Source organism: Sapajus apella, unplaced genomic scaffold, assembly GCF_009761245.1.
Source record: "Sapajus apella isolate SASKATOON/1434 unplaced genomic scaffold, GSC_monkey_1.0 scaffold121, whole genome shotgun sequence".
Classification (NCBI taxonomy): Eukaryota; Metazoa; Chordata; class Mammalia; order Primates; family Cebidae; genus Sapajus; species Sapajus apella.
The window spans coordinates 1,073,361-1,095,217 of record NW_022437061.1 but is presented as its reverse complement, the minus strand read 5'-3'; the positions used below and the strand labels follow the sequence as shown (position 1 = coordinate 1,095,217).

The 21,857-nt window shown below is 37.7% G+C and overlaps 1 long non-coding RNA gene and 1 other non-coding gene across 4 annotated transcripts in view; both read right to left on the bottom strand.

Annotated features, from left to right (window-relative positions):
* The window catches only part of LOC116538567, a 69,336-nt gene that overhangs the window by 46,603 nt on the left and 876 nt on the right, over nucleotides 1-21,857 (bottom strand). Inside the window, exons 1-2 of one of the 3 annotated variants that reach the window (XR_004263692.1) lie at nucleotides 20,547-21,527; nucleotides 18,918-19,031 (exon numbers count right to left, since the gene is read on the bottom strand). The exons of the other annotated variants lie outside the window; for them this stretch is intronic. This is a non-coding gene — a long non-coding RNA (uncharacterized LOC116538567). Of the gene's footprint in view, nucleotides 1-18,917; nucleotides 19,032-20,546; nucleotides 21,528-21,857 lie in introns of those variants that run through there. 3 annotated transcript variants of the gene reach the window in all.
* On the bottom strand, nucleotides 17,908-18,030 carry LOC116538643. The gene has a single exon (XR_004263722.1). It is a non-coding gene; the product is annotated as a small nucleolar RNA SNORA3/SNORA45 family (small nucleolar RNA).

Genomic DNA, 21,857 nt, shown 5'->3' with positions numbered 1-21,857 from the left:
ATGGTGGCACCTGCCTGTAATCCCAGCTACTCAGGAGGTTGAGGCAGGAGATTTGCCTGAACCCAGGAGGCGGAAGTTGCGGAGAGCCGAGATCGTGCCATTGCACTCCAGCCTGGGTAACAAGAGTGAAACTCCGTCTCAAAAAAAAAAAAAGAAAAGTTAGCTGGACATGGTGGCACATGCCTGTAATCCCAGCTACTCAGAAGACTGAGACAGAAGAATTGCTTGAACCCAGGAGGTGGAGGTTGCAGTGAGCTGAGACTGTGCCACTGTTCTCCAGCCTGGGCGACAGAGTAACAATCTGTCTCAAAAATTAAAAAAAAAAAAAAAAAATTAAAAAGCTCCTCAGAGACTACAATGAACAACTCTATTCACAAAAACTAGAAAACCTAGAGGAAATGGATAAATTCCTGGAAAAACACACAACTTACCAAGATTGAATCAGGGAGAAATTGAAACCCTGAATAGATCAATAACAAGTTTCAAAATTGAATCAGTAATATAAAAAAAACAAAAAACAAAAAACAGCCACCAACCAAAAAATGCCTTAGGTAAAATAGATTCACAGCCAAATTCTACTAGATATACAAAGAAGAGCTGGTATCAATTCAATGGAAAATAATCCAAAAAACTGAAAAGGAGAAACTCCTCCCTCACTCATTCTATGGCGCTAGCATTATTCTAATACCAAAATTTGGCAAGGAAACAATGAAAAAAGAAAGCTACAGGCCAATATTCCTCATATAAACAGATGCAAAAATCTTCAACAAAAGACTAGCAAATCAAATCCAGCAGCACATCAAAAAGTTAATTCAGTCAAAAAGTTAATTCACTGTGATCAAGTAGTTTTCATTCCTGGGATGCAAAGCTGGTTCAACATACACAAATCAATAAATGTGATTGACCATATAAACAGAATTAAAAATTAAAACTATATGATCATCTTAATAGACACAGAAAAAGCCTTTGATAAAATCCAACATCCCTTCATGAAAAAAACCCTCAGCAAACTTGGAATAGAAGGACAACATCTCAAAATAATAAGAGCTGTCTATGACAACCCCACAGCCAATATCATGCTGAACCAGCAAAAGCTGGAAGCATTCTCCTTAAGAACTGGACAAGAATGCCAACTCTTACCACTCCTATTCAACAGAGTAGTAGAAGTCCTAGCCAGAGCAATCAGACAAGAGATAGAAATAAAAGGCATCCAAACAGGAAAAGAAGAAGTCAAATTATCTCCCTTCACCGGCAATATGAATCTATATCTACAAAACCCAAAATATTCTACCAAAAGGCTCAGAACTGATAACATCAGTAACATTTGAGGAAACAAAATCAGTGTACAAAATCAGTGGCATTTCTATACACCTATAGTATTAATGCTGACAGTCAAATAAAGAATGTACTCCATTTACAATAACCACCCTAAAAATAAAATACCTAGAAATGCATCTAACCAAAAAGGCGAAAGATCTCTACAATGAGAACCACAAAACACTGCTGAAAGAAACCACAAACACAAGCAAATGGAAAAACATTCTGTTCTCACAGACTGGAAGATCAATATCTTAAAATGGCTAAACTGGCCAAAGCAATCTACACATTTAACATTATTACTATCAAACTACCAATGCCATTTTTTCACATAATTAGACAAAACTACTCTAAAATTCATATGGAACCAAAAACACACTGAATAGCCAAAACAATTCTAAGCAAGAATGAAGCCAGATGTATCATATTATCTGACTTCAAACTATACTACAAGGCTATCACAACCAAAACAGCATGGTACTGGTACAAAAAAAGACACATAGAACAAAGGAAAAGACTAGAGAATGCAGAAATAAATAAAGCCACACCCCTACAATCAACTGATCTTTGTTAAAGTTGACAAAAATAAGCAATGAGGAAAGAACCCTCTATTCAATAAATGATGTTGGATAACTGGCTATCCATAGGCAAAAGAATGAAACTGAACTCCTACCTATCACCATATACAAAAATTAACTCGAGATGGATTAAGTACTTCAATGTAAGACTTAAAACTATAAAAATCCTAGACAAAAACTTAGGAAATATTTTTTTGGACATCAGCCTTGACAAAGAATTTCTGACTAAGTCCTCAAAAGCATTTGCAACAAAAACAAAAATTTACACGTGGGACCTACTTAAACTAAAGAGTTTCTGCACAGGATAAGAAAATATCAACAGAGAAAACAGATAACTTTCAGAATGGGAGAAAATATTCACAAACTATACATCTGACAGAGTTCTAATGTGCAGAATCTAGAAGAAACAAACAATTCAACAAGCAAGAAACCAAATATCCCCACTGAAAAGTGGGAAACAGACATGAACAGACATTTCTTGAAAGAAGGTATACAAGAGGCCAACAGACATATGAAAAAATGCTCAGCATCACTAATCACAAGGGAAATGCAAATCAAAGCCACAATGGGGCTAGGCGCAGTTACTCACGCCAGTAATCTCAGCACTTTGGGAGGCCAAGGCAGGCAGATCTCTTGAGGCCAGGAGTTTAAGATCAGCCGGCCAACATGGCAAAACCCTATCTGTACCTGAAATATAAAAATTAGCCGAGCATGGTGGTGGATGCCTGTAATCCCAGCAACTACTTGGGAGGCTGAGGTATGAGAATCACTTGAACCTGGGAGGTGAACATTGCATTGAGCCAAGATTGGACCACTACATTTCAGCCTGGGCAACAGAGTGAGACCCTGTCTCAAAATAATAATAATAATATTTAAAAACACAGTGAGATACCATCTCATACCACTCAGAATGGCTATTACTAAAAAGTCAAAAAAATAGCAGATGCTGGAGAGGCTGAGGAGTAAAAGAAATGCTTACAACTATTGGTGGGAATGTAAATTAGTTCAGCCACTGTGGAAAGCAGTTTGAAGATTTCTCAAAGAACTACAAACAGAACTACCTTTTGACCCTGCAATCCTATCATTGAGTATATACTCAAAGGAAAATAAACTATTCTATAAAAAAGACACATGAATGCATATGTTACAGCACTATTAACAATAGCAAAGGCATGATATCAAGCTAAGTACCCATCAATGGTGGATTGGATAAAGAAAATATGGTACATATACACCATGGAGTACTATGCAGCCTGAAAAAGAAGAAAAATCATGTCCCTTGCAGCAACACAGATGCAGCTGGAGGCTGTTGTCCTAAGTAAACTAACGAAAAAACAGAAAACCAAGCATTGCGTGTTCTCACTTATAAGTGGGAGCTAAATATTGAGTACATATGGACATAAAGATGGCAACAATAGACACTAGAGATTGCTACAGGTGGGAGGCAAAGAAGGGGAAAATGGCTGAAAAACTGCCTTTTGGGCATTATGCTCATTACCTGGGTGATGGGATTAATCATACTCCAAACCTGGGTATCATGCAGTATGCCCATGTGACAAAGCTGCACATGTAGCCATTTAACCTAAAATAAAAGTTGAAATAAAAAAATTTTAAAAGACACAAATTCTTCTGATGACCCTCTATGATTAGTCTTTACCTGCTTCTTAAACCCATTTGGCAACATGCCTTTCATAACTCTCTGACACAATGGAAAAAATAGCCTTCTTTCAACTCTGAAACCACCATTGTTCTTTAACCTCAGAGACTTGCATAGCTATACTTCTTCCTTTCTTCAACTAGTTAATTCCTACTCTCTCTTAAGATCTCAATTCGAGCATAATTTCCCAGGAAAGCACTATTACTATGTGTAATTATACCATGCACTTTTTCCTTACAGAACATAGTTATAATTTTGTACTTATTATAGTTATATCATTATATTTAGATTTGGTTATATAACTAGTCATATTATTTTATTGTATTTAGCAATAATTTTCATTAAATAATTTTTAGATTCATATATGACATGTTTGCTCCACTTAGCTTGTAAACTCAGTAACAGTGGAGGCCATGCCTGTTTTTGCTCATCATTATATCCCAAAGTTCTAGCCTAGCACCTAATACATACATGGTAGGTGCTCAATAAGTGTTAAATAAATGAAAGTTTAAGCTGACAGTCTTAATCACCAAGAGAAACAATACAGAGAGTAGCCTCTGTGGCTCTTCTCACAATAGATATGTCCCACTCATCACTACTTTCTAACCTATACATAAACAAGTCTCCTGACCCATAAAGTGGGGGTGAGGATCTTCCACTTCCAGGTTTACCATCCACACATTCCAAATTCATTTTAACTGGTCCCTGTGCACATGACCCTAGAACTCCACTTGTAACTCTGTGTCTTTGCAACTCACTCCAACTGCCAGAAACAAAAAGCCAAAATACACAATAGGGAATGATCTGGACTTTGCCATTATTATAGCTGGCTTTGGCACTCCTCTGGTGGGGACAGTATTTGTAGAAGAAAACCATATGAATAACCACTGATGTGAATCCCTGTGTAAAGTCCAGTGGTTTTGATTAAGGCACTGGTCCATGACCAAAAATGGGGGTTGGGTGCCTACAGAATAATGAAAGTGAAGTAGTTTGAAGTAGAAATGATAATTAGTACAGCGCGTGTGTGTGTGTGTGTGTGTGTGTGTGTGTGTGTGTCAACAAGCCAAGATTCAGAAATAGGAAACCAAATACCAAAGTCTAGTACAAAGGACAGAAGCAGAATTATAAAATGGGAATGGAGCCAGAGTCAGAAGCCAGATTGACTATGGAGTGAGTGCAGATCTGGAACCAGGGAATCATGTACATAATAATCATGGTAAACAGATCAGGGCAGGCAAATTCCTGGAACCATGGTCATGTTCGGCTAATTTAAGGCACAAAGCTGGAAGAGAACCTCCTATCAAAAGGAACTGAAACCTTCCAGGGGAAGCCTGAGTAGCTGTGTAGGGCCAGAGAGAAAATCCTTCCCAACCAGTTACCCTTTAACTTGAGCCCCCTCAAATATTCACCATGTGACTCACAGACAATAAAGTGAGCTTCAGGCAACTCACCCCTCCTCACAACTAGAGTGCTACGTTCTCCAGCCTTATTGCCCATCTTGCTTCTTTCCCCCACTGCATTCTTGTGTTGACACAACTGATGGCTTCTGATTTCTCCTTTGGTTTTTTACATAACATTAATTCCTTATATCTGATAACACTCAGGTTCATCCATTTCTTTTTTTTTCTGTCCCATGGATAATTCTTTTGTACTTATCTTTTCCTTCCTTTTACTTCTAGCTGCTCTAGGTAATTAACTAACCTACCTAATTAGATACCTCTATCTCTGGTGTCCTTTCTCTAACCTAAACTTGAGTGGCCCATGTACCTACCCAACCTTTCCTAATCCTTCCTACTATCAGAATTGCAAGTGCAGGACTTAAGGAATATACACTTTTAAATGCATTTAGTTATCTTTTTAAAAATGACCCATATCTTTTTTTCTGTATGCAAGTTTTATCTCACTAAATAAACCTTATGTTTCTTGAGGAATGGATCGACTCTGTATTACTTCTCTAGACCTTATAATAATGGGTACCTAATCAATATACTGGATTTGCAAATAATTGTAGGTGAGGTACTGTGTGCATGGCAATATTTAACTTTATTTAAAGAATTCTGAGAATTTAAATGACACCAGATCCCATTCAATACATTTATAATCTAATTTATTATTATAAATCTATTGTATTATTATAATACAATAGTCTTAATAAGTAAGATATTTTACAAAATGTTTTTTGAAAAGTATGTATTTTATGATAGAAATTTACAATGGGAAAGACCCTCAAATTATTAAACCTAATGCCCTGTTACATTACAGAGTACCTCCTTCATATTAGTGTTGATTTCCAATCCTATGGGGACAATCATAACAAACATAACTTATTGAAGGAGCCAAGGATGGTTTCCCTGAGAAAATGACCTTCAAAACAAACTCCGAAGAATAGGTATGGGATACCTCTATGAAAAGGAGGCGCACAAAGTATGAGGTAAATTCTTGAGAGGAGGGACAGGTAGAAGTGTCTGCTGAGTTTGAGTAACTGAAAAGTTCCTGTTGTTGAAACAGAATAAGGGAGAGCATGGGACCAGATAAGCAAGTGACAGTGAATTCTGAAGACCTTGGTTAGGATTATGGACTTTATCCTAAGAACAGTGAGAAGCCATTGATGGGTTTTGGGAGGAGCATCATATGAAAAGATTTGTGGTGTTTTTTTTTTTAAAGTCACTTTGGACATGTGTTTCTGGTCAGAATAAATAACTGGAACCAAATTGATCCTTCCACCTGGGAAAAATAGACAAAATTTATAAAGCAATGGCTTTGAAGACATTGGTTATCAGGCGATGAAGGACAGTAATTCTCTCATATGGGAACCAATGAGGTAAGTTATACCATAGCCCCAGCTTACTGCCTGGAAAAAGTTTCCTGGCTGCAGTGTAAGGAGGGGAAACACTGAGTTAAAACCCTGAGCTGAGAGCTTGAGGAAGCTGAAGAGGCTAGAGTTGGCAGGACAGATTCTGGAAAGGGAGAACTGCGCAGATGACAACTCCAGAGATCTGAAGAGTGTGTCCTTAGATGTATAAGAAAGATAGTATATTTGAACCTAAACATCTCAATAATTAAATTACATGTAAATAGTCTAAACTTCCTCATTTAAAAACCAGAGATTATTAAGATTGGATAAGAATGCAACATTCAACCATGCTTAACATACAGCTTAAAAGTTAAGGGAAGAGAAAAATATACCATCCTAATACTAATCAAAAGAAAGCAGACAAAATCGATTTCAGAGCAAGCAAGGGAGATGAGGGACATAAAATGAACAAATTATTTGAAAGATGCAAACTCCCAAAGCTCATTCAAGAACAAATAGATAACGTAAGTAACTCTATAGCTATTAAAGAAATTGAATTTGTGCTTACAAACTTTCTTACAAAGAAAATAGTGGGCCCACATGGCTTCACTAGTAAATTCTATCAAACATTTAAGCAGAAAATAACACCAATTCTACAAAAACTCTTCTAGGCCGGGCGCGGTGGCTCAAGCCTGTAATCCCAGCACTTTGGGAGGCCGAGGCGGGTGGATCACGAGGTCAAGAGATCGAGACCATCCTGGTCAACATGGTGAAACCCCGTCTCTACTAAAAATACAAAAAATTAGCTGGGCATGGTGGCGCGTGCCTGTAATCCCAGCGACTCAGGAGGCTGGGGCAGGAGAATTGCCTGAACCCAGGAGGCGGAGGTTGCGGTGAGCCGAGATCGCGCCATTGCACTCCAGCCTGGGTAACAAGAGCAAAACTCCGTCTCAAAAAAAAAAAAAAAAAAAAAAACTCTTCTAGATAATTGATGAGAAGGGAATATTTTCTAATTCATTCTGTGAGAGCAGCATTACTTGATACCAAAACCAGACAATGACATTACAAGAAAAGACAACTACAGACCAATATGTGTCATAAACATACATGTAAAAATTCTTAGCAACATATTAGCAGAACTAATACAATATTATACAAAAAGGATAATACATCTTGACCAAGTGGGGTTTATGTCAAAAATACAAGATTGGTTTAATATTCAAAAATTAACCAATGTAGCACATTGTAAAAAGAAGCTAAGAAAAAAATTATATGACTATCTCTACAAATACAGAAACATTATTTGAAAATACAAAATACATGCCTGATTAAAACTCTCAGAAAGCGGAGAACAGAAGAGAATTTCCTTATGTTGATAAACAGTGTATGTGAAAAATCTACAGTTAACATCACACTTACAATCAGGAACAAGGAAAGGATGTCCATCTTAGACTTCTAATCAGCATTGTACTGGTGGTTCTACCCAGTGAAGTCATGCAAGAAAAATAGAATCTCCATTTGGAAAATAAGTAGTTTAACTCCCTTTATTCACAGACAGCATGATTTCTGTGAAGAAAATCCTATGGAGTGTGTAAATAAGTTACTAGAATTAGTACAGGAGTTCAGCAAGGTTCCAAGATAGCAGATCAATATACAAAATTAATTATATTTCTATATATAGTAGAGCATCATTTCATGTGTTTATTTTCCATCCATATAGCTTACTTAGTGAATTGTCTATTCAAATATTTTGCCCACTTTTAAAAGGTAAACATGTATCTACCATGTGACCCAGTAATCATATGAAAGCATTCCTGGTCACAATATAATCTTGGGAATCCATGAATATGTGACCATACATGGCAAAGAGACTGCAGATATGATTAAGACAAGATTCTTGAGATGGGAAGATTAACCTGCATTATGCAGGCCAACCCAATGTCATCACAAGGGACTTTAAAAGATGGAAGAGGAAGGTAGAAGAGTCAAAGTGATGATGGAAGTAGGAGTTGGAGTAATGCACTTTAAGATGGAGGCAGATGCCACAAGCCAAGGAATGCTGGCAACATCTAGAACCTGGAAAAAGTAAAAAGAATCAGCCTTGGAGTCTAGGTAAGGAGTGTAATCCTGTCAACACCTTGATTTAGCCCAGTGGAATCCATTTCAGACTTCTGACATCCAGAATTATAAGATTATAAATCTGTGTTGTTTTAAGCCACTATCATGCAATTTATTACAACAGTAACAGGAAATAAATACTGTTGACTTCTGAGAAGATTCTTTTGTGGAGCTTCTATTTTTACTTGGATAAATTTATATTCAGTACCGGGATGTTAAAAACATGTATTATTATTTATTATCAAATTTATATAAATTTGACAAAAGGACGGGCATGGAGGCTCACGCCTGTAATCCCCATTTTGGGAGGCCAAGGCAGGCAGATCACTTGAGGCCAGGAGTTTGAGACCAGCCTGGCCAACATGGCAAATACCCATCTCTATTAAAAATACACAAATTAACCGGGTATGGTGGTGCATACCTATAATCCCAGCTACTCTGGGGGCTGAGGCACGAGAATTGCTTCAGCCTGGGAGGGGGAGGTTGCAATGAGCTGAGACAGTACCACTGCACTCCAGCCTGGATGACAGCAAGACTCTGTCTCAAATACATACATACATACATACATATATACATACATATATACTATATCAAATGATAAATTTGATATAGCATTTAAGGATTTGTAAAATAGAGATAACTTATTTAATGAGCTTTGTCTTATAGTAATATTTGTCAAAGATACTATAAGTGGAGGCAAAAAAGACAATAACTGAAAACATTTGAGCTGAAATATTTACATATTTAATAAGACAAAATCAGAATGGGCAATATACTCCATTTGGCATAATTTGCTCTGCGTTTACCAGATACCTTTATTAACCTGTAGAGAAAGTATGTTCCAAAATAAAAATACTGAGGTAACTGAGGCGAGTCAATTGAGAGCATCAACAATTTAAAATTCATTAGCTGTAAAGTGAAATATGGAAGTTTAGAGATGCTTTTATTAAAAATTACAATCATATCATATAAAAATATATTCTTCAGATGTAAAATATACCTGTAACAGGACATGAGACAGATTCAGTGAAGACAATGATTAAAATACATGAATAAGTACAGAATAATTATGGTTGTAACTTTTTAGTGTATTGAAAATTAACATTCAGCAGTTTATTTTCAATTTTCTCTAGTGTACCCAGATTTATTTTTGAAAACATTTTATTTTATTTCTTTTGAGACAGAGTCACGTTCTGTCATCCAGGCTGGATTGCAGTGGTGTAGTGTGATCTAGGCTCACTGCAACCTCCACCTCCCGGTTTCAAGTGATTCTCTTGCCTCATCCTCCTGGGCAGCTGGGAATATAGGTGTGCTCTACCACACATGGCCAATTTTGAATTTTTCGTAGATGTGGTTCCACCATGTTAGCCAGGCTGGTCTCGACTTCTGACCTCAAGTGATCCATCTGCCTCCAGCTCTCAAAGTGCTAGAATTACAGGTGTGAGTTGCTGTGCCCAGCCTTGAAAATGTTTTTTGTTTGTTTGAGAAGAAGTCTTGCTCTGTCCCCAGGCTGGAGTGCAGTGGTGCAATCTCGGCTCACTGCAACCTCTGCCTCCTGGATTCAAGTGATTTTTCCTCCTCAGCCTCCCGAGTAGCTGGGACTACAGGCACGTGCCACCATGCCCGGCTATTTTTTGTATTTTTAGTAGAGATGGGGTTTCACCATGTTGGCCAGGATGGTCTCAATCTCTTGACCTCGTGATCCACCTGCCTTGGCCTCCCAAAGTGCTGGGATTACAGGAGTGAGCCACCGCACCCAGCCGAAAATGTTTTTTAAACAGCACAATTATATAGGTTCTCCAATAAAACTAATTTGTCAACTCATACATAAAATAATATTATATATATTTGTTTAATGCTTCATTTTATTCCTAAAGGTATCTCCATCTGGACAATAAATAATTTAGTCAATTATATAGTCACCCTGGGCATTAGGTCTAATAGTAACAGGTACATACACCACAGCTACATTGTTCTCAGACCTATGTATTTTGGTTACTAGGAGAAATTGACTCTGATTCCTGTAGGCCAGTTCTTCCCAACCTGCAGCTGGCATCTTAACTGAGTTCTTTAATAGACCATTCCACCATCATATAAAGCCATTGCTTTATAGTTTAGTAAACATATGAGTTTATACATTATTTAAAACTAGTGATCACATGGTTGTTAGCCTTTTGCCTTAGTGCATTTACAGTAAAATGAGTTAGTTCTTTGGTCAGATGTAATGTTTTGTGTCTGCTGCTAAATAAGGCATTCCATCAATTTATAACTGTATCACTAGAAGAAGTATGACAGGAAGGAAATAAAAATATAGCTCCACAATAATGATTGATTCTATGAGAACAAACTGGTGCCATCTTCATGATGGAAGAAGTCTAATGTAATCTGCCTGCCACCAGGTGGCTGACTGGTCCCCTTGGTGTATGATGTTTCATCAAATGTTCAGCATTGGTTTCTGCTGCTGGATGACTGTACTTTTAGCTAGAGCAGTAGACAGATCAGCCTTGCAGAAGATGAAGTCTATGTTATTCCGAGATCACACATAACTTTCATCTGTACCATCATGACATTCTGTCCACAAAACCATTGACTAAGCATTGGCTACTGAAGAAAGGGACTAACTGGTAGTTGCATAAGAGGCCATATTGTTTACCTTATTAATGATAAGTCTCCTTTGCAGAGGTAGGCTTCTTTCTTATTTTTTCTCATAGCACTTACATGAGATACAAGCATCCTCACACTCTTGTTATTTCAGGAGGTCCACTTATGTATCACTTCCCCAAATTTATTTATCCCCTCTACTTCAGACTTGTCTTCTCAAGTTCTTGTTTATTTAGTCATAGCCAAACCAATAACTGCCCACAAAGAGGTATAGGGCATTGTTCTTCTAAGAAAATTGGAAAATGAGATATACTGATCAAAGTTTTTCTCCTTGAAGACTTCCTTTCTGCATATATTTCAGGGCCACCCTTTATTTAGCATTATCAGTTATACTTTTTAAAACTTTTTATAGTGGTTGCCCTAGAGTTTGCAATCTATGTCTACAATTAATGCAAGTCCACTTTCAAAGAACACTATAATGCTTCATGAGCAGTGCAGGTACCTTACAGTAACAAAATATTTCTAATTCCTCCTTCCTGTCCCTTGTATTAATGGTGTTGCTGCCATTAATTTTGCATTTACATAGCACACACACACACACACACACACACACACACAAACACATACGGTAGTCCCCCCTTATCTGCACTTTTGCATTTCCTGGTTTCAGTTACACAAAGCCAACTGTGGTCTGAAAATATTAAATGGAAAATTCCAGAAATAAGTAATTTATAAGTTTTAAATTGCACATCATTCCCAATAATGAGATAAAACACTACTGTCCCACTATATCCTGCCTGGAACATGAATCATCTCTTTGCCACCTTGACGCTGTCACTTCAGATCGACTATGGCAGTATTGTAGTGCTTAAGTTCAAGTAATGCTTATTTTATTTAATAATGGCTCCAATGCACAAGAGATGATGCTGGCATAGTGTTACCATTTTTCTATTTTATTATTAGTTATTGTTAATTTCTTATTGTGCCTAATTAATAAATTAAAGTTTATCATAGTCATGTAGGGAAAAAACCACAGTATATATAGGGGTCAGTACTATCTGCTGTTTCAGGCATCCCCTGGGGGGTCTTGGAATATATCTCCTGTGGATAAGGAGGGGACTACTATACATAATCAAATACATTGTTTCTATTGTTATTCTGAGCAAAATGTTACTTATTAGATTAAAAGTTTTGTTTTACCTTTACTTAGTCCTTCTCTGATGTGCTTCCTTTCTTTATATGGATATGAGTTTTTTCCCTGTACTATTTTCCTTCTTTCTGAAGAACATCTCAACATTTTTTGCAAGGTCCCTCAATTTTTGCCAGTCTAAAAGTCTTTATTTTTCCTTCACCTTTGAAGGATAACTTTGCAAAGTAAATAATTATTAGTTGGTGTTTTTTTCTCTCAACACTTTGAATATTTCACTCCAGCCTCTTCTTACTTGCATGGTTTTTAGGGAGAAGTCAGATGTAATTCTTATCTTTGCTCCTTTACAGATAAGGTGTTTTTTCCTCTGGCTTTTTTTTTTTTTTTCCAGAATACTTTTGTTTTTGAATCTTTTGTTTTCATATATATTCTCCTTATATAAGACTATTTTTATTTTTGATTTTCTGAAATTTGAATATTTGCCTATGTGTAGTTTTGTTTTGTTTTTGGCATTTATCCTGTTGCTATTCTCTGTGCTTTTTGGATCTGTGGTTTGGTGTCTGACATTAATTTGGGGGAAATTCTGTCATTATTGCTTCAAATATTTCTTCTGTTCCATCAAGGATTTCTTCTCCTTCTGATATCCATACTATTTGTATCTATACCTTTTGTAGCTGTCCCACAGTTCTTAAATATTCTGTTCTGCCTTCTCTATCCCCGCACTCTGTGCCTCATCCCGTCTTTTTTCTCCATGCTTTTCTTTTTTGAGACAGAGTTTCCACTCTGTTGTCCAGGCTGGAGTGCAATGGCATGATCTTGGCTCACTGCAACCTCCACCTCCTGGGTTTAAGCGATTCGCCCGCTTCAGCCTCCCAAGTAGCTGGGATTACAGATGTGCACCATCACACCTTCCTAATTTTTGTATTTTTAGTAGAGATGGGTTTTCACCATGTTGGGCAGGCTCGTCTTGAACTCCTGACCTCAGGTGATCCACCTACCTCAGCCTCCCAAAGTGCTAGGATTACAGGCGTTAGCCACCGCACCCGGCTTCACCATGCTTTTCTGTTTGGGGAATTTTTATTGTCCTATTCTTAAGCTCAGAGATTCTTTCCTCAGCCAAGTCCAGTATACTAAATAAGCCCATCAAAAAGCATTCTTCATTTATGTTACAGGGTTTTTAATATCTAGCATTAAACACCCCCCTTTTTTTAGAATTTCCATCTATGCTTACATTTTCCATTTGTTCCTACATGTTGTCTACTTTTTCTGTAAAGCCCTTAGCATATTAAAAAGTTTCACTTGTTTTTAATTCCTGGTTTAATAATCACAACATTCTTACCATATTTGGCTCTAGTTATGATGCTTAATCAGTCTCTTCAAACTGAATAACACTTTTTTTTTTCCTTTACAAATATGTCTTGTAATTTTTTGCTGAAAGGTGACTATGATGTGCTGAGTAAAAGGAAGTACAGTCAATAAGCCTTTAGTAATGTGGTGGTAAGGTTGGTAAGGTGTCAGGGAGTGGAAGCATTCTATAGTCTTATGATTAGGTCTGTCTTTTGGTAAACCTGTACCCCGGCACGGTAAACTTTGGCAGTGGGGGGGGGGGGGGGGTTTGTGTGTGTGTGTGTGTGTGTTTGTTTTTTTTTGAGACCGAGTTTCCCTCTTGTTTGCCCAGGCTGGAGTGCAATGGCGTGATCTCAGCTCACTGTAACCTCCGCCTCCCAGGTTCAAATGATTCTCCTGCCTCAGCCTTCTGAGTAGCTTGGAATACAGGCATGTGCCACCACGCCTGGCTAATTTTTTGCATTTTTAGTAGATATGAGGTTTCTCCATGTTGGTCAGACTGATCTCGAACTCTCAACCTCAGGTGATCCGCCCACCTCGGCCTCCCAAAGTGCAGGATTACAGGCATAAGCCACCACACACAGCACTTCAGCAGTGTTTTTTCAGTTGTTTTTCCCTCTTAAAATGGACAGAATTGCTAAAGGGTACTAGAGTGGTGTATTTCCCTTTCCCACATGGAAGGCTAGAACCAACTGGAGCTGAATATTTTCCTTCCCTCAAGCCAGTTAGGCTTTGATAAAACCCCACCGGGTTAGGCTCTAATAAAAAAGTTTCTTCTTGCCCAGCCAAAAAAAAAAAAGAAAACCCAAACACAAACAAACAAAAGTTTCTCCTGTGGGCAGGGTTTGTTAAGAACAGAATGCTCTGCTCTATTTCAAAATGGTTGCTTTCTCCATCCCTCAGCCAGAAGTATGAGGGGATTTTTCTCTGGTATTCATTTTGAGTTCACCTTTATGAGTATACTATACTAGTATGACTGGAAGTATAATTCACAAAGGTGTAAGGGCTCCTCTATGACTGGGTTCCCCTGGAGTTTTTGATTCTCAGGCTTGTCCACAGTGAGGCTTCGGCACTTCATCAATTACAGTTCAGGTTTTTCTATCCCAGCACTGGTTCCCACAGAGGTTTCTTCTCTGGTTATGATTTGCTGTATCTTCCTGTCTCTCCAGTTCTGGGGGCAGCAGTTTTCCCTGTGTCCTTATTTCTGAGGAATTTAAGAGTTGTTGTTTTTTGTTTGTTCAGCTTCTTACTTATTAGGATGGAGTGGCAAGTTCTAAGCCCCTTACATAAGACTAGAAACTCTGCCTACTTTTAAAATTCATTGCTGTGTGAAAATATCAGCTTGCTTATACTTTATTTTCTGGGTTAAGTTACACAATATAAAACTTTTGCATATTTGAGGATATGAGAAGATCTCTGGGTGAATTCCTGTATTTCAAGGATCTGCTACTTATTTCCTGCATAAGACATTCAGATTTATGCAGTTTGTAAGCTATACCCAGTGCCCTAAATAGTACTGTGGTGCTATATAAATACCTCAGATATTTAATAAACATTTGTGGAATAATCTATAAATGAATGAATTAAAGATTTCCCTGGAACTCCTTGGATTCTTTTCAGTTTCACCAGATCACCCCTAGTTTTCTAATAAATTCGATTTGTCCTGAGAAAGATAGAAGGAATTGTTCTAACGTTTAATATTGTTATTAGTTGTTAATATTCTAACTTGGTCTGAATCTTAACCTTGGACACGTTTCTCTTGATTTTCAATTTGAAAGTACAAAATTCAAAAACTCCCAAATCTCTGTGTAGGAGTGTTCTATGCAATAACCACTCTAAGTCTTCCAAACAGTAACAAAAATTGCTAAACTGACAAACAGAAAAGTAAACACAAAACTAAAATGTGGGTAGCTTATTTGTTTAGTAACAAGAGTTAACTGCATTATTTTGTTGTAGATTATCTTTTGCATACTTTTATTCTCAGAGTGTTTTTCTCTGTTATCCGGGAATCTTTAGGTTTTTCCATTCTTTTATTCCCTTTTATTTTTCCAACCTAGGAGTACGTGCAGAAGAATACTAATTTTAATTTTAAACTAAACAAATTTTAAGAGGTGCGATATATACTTGGGAAAATTTAACATGAAGGATATATTCCCCAAATAACATTTAATTGACTTAAAATGGATTTATTTAGGTAGCAGCTCTGTTCTACTAATGTGCCCGGTAGTTAATTACTATTTGTTTTAGACTGCAATCCCCAGCCTTAAGCTTAACTATTTTTTACTGGGCTCTGGTTCCAGAGGAGTGGACTAAGAAAATTATTAATGCGGGCCGGGTGTGGTGGCTGATGCCTGTAATCCCAGCACTTTGGGAGGCCGAGGTGGGTGGATCACGAGGTCAAGAGATCGAGAACATCCTGGTCATGGTGAAACCCCGTCTCTACTAAAAATACAAAAAAATTAGCTGGGCAGGGTAGCGCGTGCCTGTAATCCCAGCTACTCAGGAGGCTGAGGCAGAATTGCCTGAACCCAGGAGGCGGAAGTTGCGGTGAGCCACGATCGCGCCATTGTACTCCAGCCTGGGTAACAAGAGCAAAACTCCATCTCAAAAAAAAAAATAAAATTATTAATGCTAGAGAAGGGTGGTAAGAGAGTGAATGGGTTTTCAAAATCACGTCATATAAGGAGTAGTTAAAAAGAGAAGGATGTTTCCCTAAGGAAAAGAAGACTAGGGTAGATTCTGTATCAACATTTATCTCAAAACCCTTAGCATGGTCCACAGGGCCTGAATCATCTGTCTTCCACTTACTTCTCCAACCTCCTCTTGCAAACATTCTCACTTTCTGTATTTCAGCTCTTTTGGCACAGTTTGATACCTCCTTTTTTAGGCCTTTTGCATATACACTCCTTTGGCTAGGAAGATTCTTCTCTACTTGTTGGCCTATTTCCTACTATAGATCTCTGTTCACATATTACTTCCTCAGGGAAGCCCCAAAACAAAAGTTTCTAGCTCAGGTTTCCCTTGTAGCAGTTATTTCATTTGTGTGTCTTTCACGCTAGACTATAAGCTTCAAGACATAAAGGACCACGTTTGTTTTGTTAACCATTTTTTCACCTAACACAGTGCCTGCTATGCAGCACGCAGGCAGCAAATACTAGGTGAATGAACATCCATGCTTATGCCAACTAAATTGCTGATTTCAACTCAAATGCCAAAAGTTTCTTAAAAACCTACACAGAAACAATAACAAAAAAAATCGATAGGTGACATAAACGAATGCATAAGGATAGTAGGAATAACAGGAAATTATAGAAACTGCAGAGAATTGAAGACAGCAGGCCTTATAAAAAAGCATTCAAGTCAAACAACTTTGAAATTCTGTGATGACTAAGCACACAGCATGTTCATATACCACATTTGGCTATAGGCTGCCAGTTTGCAACACCTGTTTTAAGTAAATTGATATATTCATTATAATATTGTAGAGGGCATTTAATGCCATGAGAAAATGCTCACATATACTAAGTTAAAAAAAAGCACGCTCTGGGATACCTCATTGGTGGATTCAAAAATTAACAAAATAAATTTTAAAAAGCATGCTTAATACAGAAGTGGAATTCCGATTTCATTTAAAAACACACAGAGAAAACACTGTGTAAAAGTTTGTACTAAAATGTCAACAGTGGATATCTCTAGCTGATAGAATTATATGTTTTGGTATGTGTGCTTTTTTGTAATTTCTTAGTGTTCTAAGATGAACATGCATTGTTTTTGTACTCAGAAATAAATTGTTTTTACAAGGTAGAGAAGTAACTCAGGTGTCAATGTGGAGGATAAAGTAGAGTACAATAGGATCAGAATCAGGGAGATTGACTATTGTAATAATATAGGTGAACAATGGTGAAAGCCAAGTGAAGGCAATGGCTGAGAGGACAGTGGTTAACAACGTTACCTGGTCCTCTCTGCTGAAACATATGCTTCAATTTCTACTTGACTGTAGTTGTCTATGTTGGGCAAATTTTCGGGTGGAAAGCAGAGCATAAGCCAGTAGCTCCCTGTTTTATTTTTTAGCATTTGTTGGCATTTAATAGAACCTCCTTCCCTGTGGCTTCAAGCCACCAGGACACAAGTCCTCCCCACAACCCCAACTTAATCTTTTCCTAAGCTGTTCTGTTACAGAATTTGGCCTTCACGATGACAGGCTGCTTTGGGAGGTTTTCCTTCTCCAGCACTTTATAGTAGCTCTAGAAGAACAGAGAAAAGAATTTACAATACACTGTGGCAGGTACCAACTCCCTGATGGGAATGAGGAGATTCCTGCCAACCTATTTTCTAAAATCAAGGTAGAGTATGTTTCTGACCGGGCACTAATGGGGACACTGGTTGCCCCATCAGTGATCAAGACCAGCAGATTCTGATGACTTCAGCACATTGGACAAGAGCTGTGTCAGGATGTGACTCCAGTCTCAGAGAGCTCCCTGTTTTTGAATTCCCAACTCTTCCTGGCAGTATCTATCCCTTATCTCTTGAAATTTCAACCTGGAGTAGAAACCCAGGAAATATTTCTCAGTTCATGGGTTATCATCCCCTTCTGCAGTATCATTGAGACTGTCTCTGTTTTCCTGTAATGATTTCATTCTTAGGCAGGTTCACCCTACATGATGATCAAAGGTGACATGTAGCTTTTGTTTTGTTTTTTTTTCCTTATTCCAGAGGCAGGTGCCTTTTTCTTAACAGTGCTACCCCAAATGATGAGACTATCTCTGATTAGCTTCATTTTTGCTAATCTGCCCATTCCTAAACAAATCACTATGGCTGAATAATAGGATACTTTGGCTAGCCTGATTTGTAGGCTCACTCCTGTGGTATAAAATTAGAATTACGTAATGAACAATTATATCTGGAGAAAGAGGGACAGGTCTATATTAGGATACACTCTCAAATCTGTGGTCTAACACAAAAGAATGCATATGACCTCTAACACAAGTGTCCCTAATTGGCAAGCAAGTATTCTCCAAGTGAAGATTCAGAAAACCAGAAGTCCTATCTTGTGGCTTTGCCATCTTTAACACATAGCTTCCAGAGCAAATTTGCTCATCTGCCTCAAGTTGGTGGTGACTGGGGTATCTTGGATTGCTCATATGATGTTTCCATGGCCCAGAGAGCTGGAATAGGAGCACATCACTTCTACTCACATTCCACTAGTTAGAACCTAATTAGCACACCTAACCCATATACCTAATTGCAAGAGAGGCATAAAATATAACTGTGTGGCCAGAAGAATTTAGCATGTACAAGAATCCACTATTCTGATCACTAAACATGTATTTTACCTCTCTTTCCACACGCAGAACATACCCTGTCCCAAGGGAGACAATCTAAAGCTTTATCCAGTCACTGGAAAAGGCTCAAAGTCTAGGATTTTCAGAAAATGCGCAGTTCTCTTCATTAGGTACAGATGTGACCTAAGAACTAAAAAGACAAGTTGTCTTCATCGTCACCCCCTGTCCCTGCAAACCCAATATACAGTGGTAGCTCAGGGACACACAACCATAATACACTCTCATTCAGAAAAGAAAAATGTGACACTGAGCAATATATGCAGTATAATAATAATGAAATACTGTATAAGCATTTTGCCGCCCATCTCCTTGAGACTAAAGAAAGTTTTGATGAGACCCCAATTCTAGTTTTCAGGAGAAACTCCCTGTCCATTCTTTTCTACAGTTCCCGACAGGAACTTCTGAAATGTTCTTTTTTTTGTCCATCATTCTCCAAAGACACATTCTATGTGGGTACTGGGGAGCTGTTAAGCTTTTATGCTCTATTTTCTACTTACGCAAGACTGAGGTTGGATAGTTACCCACTGTTTTAACACCTGAACAATATATGAACCAGATTTAGTAAGATTAGTAATAAAATTCCTCTAAAAATGTAGTCTTCTGATTGAAGTGCTTCTAGTAACTATACCCAAAGTTCTTTCTCAAATAATTATCAAGCCTAATTTACTGCTTTGATTCCCTGCTCCTATGCAACTTCCTCTAGATCTTTATCATAGCTATCTTGAAGCCACCTGAAATAATGACGTTGAATGGAAAGACCAAATCCTTTTCCTGATCTTTGTTGCAGGACTTAATCTCAAGGGTAACTATAACTCAAGACCTCTCCTAGTTTTTTTTGTTAGAAGTCTAAAAAAAGTCACCTTTTTCAACCCTTCCAAAGAAATATTCCTGTACACCCTCACTTTAGTAAAACTTTATTAAAAGTAAAATATAAAATTCAACACGTAGTATTACTTTTGCTCTTTTCAATCATTTTCTCTGGAGCTAATCTCAACAGATAGGTGATGATTTTGAATTATTCCAGGTGACAGTTTTACTAATTACTTCGCCATTGAAAACACAGGCCTCCTTTTTCCAGCCTGCAAATCACATTCTCTACCACTTGCTGCATCATAAGTAAGTTGATGTAACATACTTTAGGTTATTGTCTTGGCATTACTACACTTCTGGTACCAATTTCTGGACTAGCTATGGTCATTCTAGCTCCTATGCATATAAATTCTCAAATCTAAATTTTTTTCTCATATAAGAAGTCCAAAAAGGAGTGTTTCTAATTGGGATGGCTCTCTTCCAAGTAGTGTTTCAGCCACTCATTCCTCTCTTTTCTGCCTTTGGAATCTCCAATATGTCGTTTTCATTGTCACCATGCTCAGAGGCATCAAGTTGACAAAAAAAGAGTAGGGGAGAATAGGGGGACTTCATTAACCCTAAAAATGAGCACATCATTTCCAATTTCCATTCATATTTTCACTGGCTAGAAGTTAATCACAGCCAGGTGTGGTGGCTCACATCTGTAATCCCACCACTTTGGGAGGCTGAGGCAGGTGGATCACTTGAGATCGGGAGTTCGAAACTAGCCTCATCAACGTGAAGAAACCCCATCTCTACTAAAAATACAAAATTATCCGGGTGTGGTGGTGTATACCTGTAATCCTAGCAACTTGGGACACTGACACAGGAGAATCACTTGAACCCAGTCGGCGGAGGTTGCGGTGAACCAGTATCGTGCCATTGCACTCTAGCTTGGTCAAGAAGAGCTAAACTCTATCTTAAAACAAACAAAAAAAGTTAATCACAGGACTACAAGCAACCACAAGGAAAGCTATGAAATTTAGTTTAGCTGTGTGCCCAAGAAGAAATAAGTTTCATGGGCTAGTCAGTCCCTGCCAGAGGTTCTAAAAGGAAAAAAAAGTTAGAAAAAGAAAAAAAAGAAAGTCACTTTATGAGCCTTGTCCATTTTAATACTTTTAAACCTTATCCTGCTAGTCCCAATAGGATTATCATTTAACTATTATAGTAAAGAGCAAAAACTCATTTTCCTCCAAACAATGATATTAAAGAGGGCATATTTGGTAGCATGACAGACACAGAAACTAGACTGCAGAGGGCTAACAAGTCAATTTCAGAAAACAAAAAGACACTGAATATAGAATACTTTTTGAAGAAAGAAAGCTTGCTTGAGAAGGAAACAACTGAAAGCTAAAGAATGATTAGCTAAGGAACCAGAATTTGTAGAAGGTTGAAAACAGAAAAGATAATAAATGGATGAGAAAGAGGAGAATTGGAACCAGAATATGTACGAAGAGTTAATCTCACATATGAACAGGGAGTCTCTCATTCCTTGATGCTGGAGAAAAGGAAATATCAGGACATTTGTAGCATTTGGAAAATTGTGAAGTTCTAAGTTAAAAGTCATATAATGAAATGGGCTGAGATTTAAAGTCTGCAAAAAGTATTCAAGAGGAAAGGGAGAAAGAGATGCTGAAGAATATACAAAGTAGGAGGGAGGGATGTAGCTGAAATTATAAAATCTAAATCAATAGTGGTGAGATACACAATATAGTGTTCTGTTCCACACTGGAACTCAGCAACGACTGTAGAAGAGGAATAGGCAGATGGTTACCACTCTGTATATATATTTACTATAGCACTTATTACACTGTAAAGCCCCTGGAAGCAGAGACTTCGATTTCACAAATTATGCACACAGTAGGCACATGATGAATTTTTGTTTGAATGAACTGATTTAGTCATTGCCAATTCTGCCATGGTACTCTGTAGAGTACTGGCAACTGCCCACATTTCATATGGTATGCCAATGCTAAAAAGAAGAAAAATGCTATAAAAAAAAAATCCAGGCATATTCAGCTAAACTTAGCAGTCTTAAAATGGCAACTATGTCAGCTGAGACATACTTTTAATTTTGTGCCAGTACATCTGTCTTTGATGTTTGCTT